Source organism: Octopus bimaculoides, chromosome 7 (assembly GCF_046866305.1).
Source record: "Octopus bimaculoides isolate indiv1 chromosome 7, ASM4686630v1, whole genome shotgun sequence".
Taxonomy (NCBI): Eukaryota; Metazoa; Mollusca; class Cephalopoda; order Octopoda; family Octopodidae; genus Octopus; species Octopus bimaculoides.
Window position 1 is genome coordinate 81,628,418 of NC_142934.1, and position 5,403 is coordinate 81,633,820.

Here is a 5,403-nt window from a genome sequence, read left to right on the forward strand (position 1 = left end):
ACAAGTCCGGGCAAGGTTGTTTATGGAAGGCCAGCCGTCGCCCATGGATGCCAGCCTCCCATATCCACACCACCGATGTTATCCAAGGCTAAGGCAAAGGCCGATACAGCTTGGCACTAGTGATGTCGCAACTCATTTCTACAGCTGAGTGAACTGGAGTAACGTGAAATAAAGTGTCTTGCTCAAGAACACAACACGCAGCCCGGTCTGGGAATCGAACTCACAACCTCGCGGTAGTAAGCTCGACGCTCTAACCACTGAGCTATGCGCCTTCATATATATATATATATATATATATATATATATATATATATATATATATATATATATATATATATATATAACACATACACACACACGCACGCATGCACGCACGCACGCAAGCATACACGCACACACACACACACACACACACACACACACACACACACACACACACAAGCAGCACACAGACACACAAACACGCACACACACATATACGTATATATAGAGTCAGATACTTATTCTATCGGTCTTTTTTGTCGAATTGCTATGCTACAGGGATATAAAGAAAACAACACCAGCTGTTAAGCGGGTGGGGGAGCAAGCATAGACACAATGATATGCATACATTCATACACAGACATATACAGTCATGAATACATACATAGATTCATACACACACACACACACACACACAAACATCCACACTATGATTTCTGCGTACCAAACTGATTCACAAGATATTTGTCGGCTGTAATGAAAGACAAAATTACGTTTGCAAAGCTAGCTTCTTAGCGACGGACACAAGTTTGCGCCAGTTTTAAATTTCAGGGAAATTTGACTGCCTTTTCTTGCAGGTACACTATGCATATAAGGTATCACGTTGACTCTTATTATTTAGGGCAGTAGTTCCCAAACTTCTTCAGGCTGCCGCCCCCTAGGTTCTAAGACCACAACTCTAGTGCCTCACTCCCTCACCATTACAAACACCATTTTCTGCAGCAAATCCAAAACAACAGTATTTCACAATTAAATCTTCACTTAATTAACCTTTTATTTCGTTTGTTTTATACATCCGTTGCGGAGGCGCAATGTCCCAGTGGTTAGGGCACCGGACTCGTGGTCGGAGGATAGCAGTTTCGATTCCCAGACTGGGCGTTGTGTGTGTTTACTGAGCGAAAACACCTAAAGCTAACGTTTCTGCCAGTTCGCTACTTTAAGTGCGTATTTCATTGATTTTGCAAAGATGTATGGTAAATTCGAACTCCGTAAGGCATGGACTGTAAATCTAAAGAGAAAACCGAATACCACAAAGTATTTTGAAATGCTACCATGTTTGTAAAATTATATTTTCTTAAAAAAAAATTATATGTTATTTCCTTTTTGTATTTGTTCTGCACGATTCAGGTGTTGAATCAAATTTATTCGTGTCTTGGGAAAATCATTACACACGCACTGGTTCGGTATCAGTTCTTTATTGTTAGTCAATCGGTTAGAGTAATTTATTGATCGGTTGTTTAACGTGTTATGTAAGCAATTAGTCAGGTGTTTGGTTGTCCGTCAAAGTTCCGTCGTTGTTATAAGCAACATTTTCAGTGATCCGTGACTCCCTACACGCTCCAAGACCTACTTTAGTCTTATAATATATAACATACTTAATTAAAAAGCTGTTGTAATTTGTAAAGGTGTCCTTAATATCACATATACACATACACATATACACACGTATGTGTGCGTGCGTGCATGTGCGCATAAACTGATGGTGCTGCAGAAGCGATAGAGTATGTTGGGATTTATAGTTTTGGGCCTGTATATTCCAGGCCCTTTGCTTCCGCAGGAAAACCAATTATGATAGTATCATACAATGCACAAATTGGACTTGAAGGTAATAAGAAATTGCGGTTTTCATACCTTCACGTTGCGATAATTATTAAGCAATTAAACTCAAAGATATCTCCAACAAAAATATTGAAAACAATTGTTAACTTCAGCATGATTTGAACTAAGAACCGAAATACCCACAACAAAATACTTCAAAGTATTTTGTCTGACACAAAACCACCTTGGCCAATATTAACAATGGTTTCGAATTTGTTTAAGCACCACGATTAAAACAAAATTCACAAATTCTTCAGCTTACATCTGACTATTAATACATAGTAACGTCACTTCCCATCTTCGGTGATTTTTTCTCCTATATTAAGCATCTTACTCTTTAAAGTGCTTGAATCCCTTTATTTTGTTATTGGCTTGGCGCCACCAATCCTGGGAAACTGAATTTTTCTACACGCTTGACGGAATAGGAACAGAACTGTCTTTTAATGACGGCATCTGACTTTTATTGACTAGCGAGGCTTACCCGATCAAAAGGATAGCCGACATATAAGGAAAGTTTTTGCCATACCATGTTTTTTTCCCCGGAGACAGGTAATCTCAACTTACGCAACTGGGTATTTTATAAACAAATGAATAACATTTTAAAAGTTTAGAAATACTGGGAAAAGAAACGTTAGTGATGGTGGTCGTATTGGTGGTAGTGGTGGTGGTGATGGTGGCGTTTGTGGCCTTAATAACCGTGGAGTTGCTAAAAGCAGTGTTGATAAGGTAGAAGGCAGTGATAATGTTTATGATAATGCTGAGATAAGGGGCAAGGAAGCGATATCAGCAGTAGCTATGTTACTCTAAGTTCCTTTGAAAGCATACTGAACACAATGAACGTTGTTATGTATCAGAATTTTCTTGCTGTCTTTTTTTTTTTTCATATAGTTTTAAAGCCAATACTTGAGGAAGCAGTGAAGAATATGTTTAGAATTAAGAGATCTAGATACAGTATTTAGCAGGAAGTTCCAGCTTCAAGCCTTCATAGTTTTCATGTTTATTAATAGCCTGTGTTGTGTTTAGACTACCTTGGAATATACTGTTATAAACTGTTTTAAATATACAAATTCCATTTCTATGAAATACATATACACAACACTACCAAGAATGTTATTCAGAAGAACATGCTTCTTACCATCTTTGCCTTATTACCTTCCCCTCCCCACTTAATTTTTTTTTTCTTTTGCATAATGTCCAGCATCATCATCATAATCTATACAATAGCAAACTCAGTAGAAATCATGTTTAACGCTTATTTCTTCTTTCATCGCATCCTGCTGAAACTTCAATTTTCAGCCACCTTCAAGTAAATCTTGCCCTTTACCGACTCTAAAGCAACAATGTGAGAATTATGCTTAGGGCCGTTGGCCGTCCTTCAGATTAACGGATCCTGCCACTCAGATTTTTATCGATGCTCGTGTTTGACCAAGAATTCTAGGATAATTGTGATGGTCTTCGTGGGCAGAGTTTGAGTCCTTCAGTTGGTGCAAACAGAAAATAATCTAGAGGCTCTATGAGTAAAATATAAAGTCATGTTGGCGTTTCCACATCCATCTTCCTCTCTCTCCCCTCTCTCTTTTCCCCTCTTCAGTTTCTCTCAGATTCTCACTTTCTTAGACTCTCTCCTCCTCTCCCTTTCTCTCTCCTCCTCTCCCTTTCTCTCTCCTCCTCTCCCTTTCTCTCTCTCTCGGTTACGACGACGAGGGTTTCAGTTGATTCGATCCACAGAACAGACCGCATGTGAAAATGACAGGACACGCGTACCCTTAACGTAGTTCTCAGGGCGATTTATCGTGACACAGAATGTGACAAGGCGGGCCCTTTGAATCATTACTCATTTTTGCTACTAGCTGGGTGGACTGGAGCAAATGTGAAACACAGTGACTTGCTCAAGGTCACAACTGCTGCCGAGAATCGAACTCAGGACCTTAGGATCGTGAACCGAATACCCTAACCACTAAGCCAGGTGCCTTCCCTTCTCTGCACACACGTTTGTCCCTAGTTCTTCCTTGTTTGTCCATCTTGCTTTATGTTTTGGTCGCATTCCCAGCAAATTCTCTTGCTGGTTACCTCCAGGGTGAATGCAATATTGTCGATGATGGCACGAAATTGCGCTGGACACTTTAGCCGATAACTGACGAGTAATTTGTGACCTTCTGAGTTCGTTCATTAAATGCATTCAGTTCATTTAATATGTTTTTCCGTCCATTTGTCTATTATTATACGTGTTTGACTGCTGAAAAAAATATGTATAATGTATATGTGTACGTACGTACGTACTTGTGTGTGTGTGTGTGTGTGTGTGTGTGTGTGTGTGTGTGTGTGTGTGTGTGTGTGTGTGTGTGTGTGTGTGTGTGTGTATTGATTCTAGGTATTCTCTTTCCGTACTTAACGCAACACATAGTTTCGAAATATTTTAAGCTCCAATAAACCCATATGGCTGGAATATTTTCAGCATTTTGAACTAGTTAATCATAATATATCACTAAAAATATTCTGCCAAAACAGATAACTTCTTTCCTCATATGTTTATATTTTACAAACCCCTTTTATTTTATTTTATTTTATTTTACTTTATTTTATTCTATTTTTATTTCTTGTTCAATATCTTCTCACATAACAAGAGAACGAATATTCGTAATCTAAACCAGACAGGAATAAACCGAAGAGCAAGATTTATCAAATGACCCGGTTCACGAGTAAGGGAAACTTTTAGACATGTTTTGAACGATAAGAACGTACGACCGAGCAGATAAGTTACAATTCTACTAAGTTGTATAAGTTGTTATAAATCATAGCTACTACTACTACTAGTAGGTGGTGGTGGTGATGATGATGTTGAAGTTGTTGTTATTGTTGTTCACTCCCTGGTCGAGTTCTGTTCAAGTAGATTTATAGTGAAATGCAGTTCCAGTTGTGACCGTTTCGTATTTTAATATCAGAACCTGTGTAATCTAATGTCTGCTTCTCTTATTAAACGGCATGAAGGCCCCCACCCCATCGTGATCGCCGTCATCGTCATCATTATTATTGTAAGAGGAGGAGGAGGAAAATTAGCAGCAACATTAACTGCAGCTGCAGCAGTAGCAGCAGCAGCAGCAGCAACAACAACAACAGCTGCTGCTCCAGTTGGTGCTGCTTCTGTTGCTATTAGGAAAGTTTCTCCTCAACAAGACAACCAAGTTCTTCAAAGGATTCACTTAACGCCAAAATTTATTAAACAGTCGGGTATTTGGTTGATTAATACTAACTATCTTATAACCTTTTCTACTATTGGCACAAGTCCTGAAATTTTGGGGGGAAAGGATTAGTCTAATGGCATCAATCCCAGTACTTGACTGGTTCTCATTTTTATCGATCCCCAGAAGGATAAAGGCAAAGCTAACTTCTGCAGAGTGGAAGCGCAATGGCCCAGTGGTTAGGGCACTGGACTCACGGTCGGAGGATCGCTGTTTCGATTCCCAGACTGGGCGTTGTGTGTGTTTATTGAGCGAAAACACCTAAAGCTCCACAAGGCTCCGGCAGGGGGTGGGGGTGGCGACC

At 39.5% G+C, this 5,403-nt stretch overlaps 1 long non-coding RNA gene across 1 annotated transcript in view; it reads left to right on the forward strand.

The window, feature by feature from the left end:
* The first annotated feature begins 410 nt into the window (after nt 1-410).
* The window catches only part of LOC149134790 (uncharacterized), an 8,253-nt gene continuing 3,260 nt past the window's right edge, over nt 411-5,403 (forward strand). The window contains exon 1 of the long non-coding RNA XR_016242679.1: nt 411-2,409. This is a non-coding gene — a long non-coding RNA (uncharacterized LOC149134790). The remainder of the gene's footprint in view (nt 2,410-5,403) is intronic.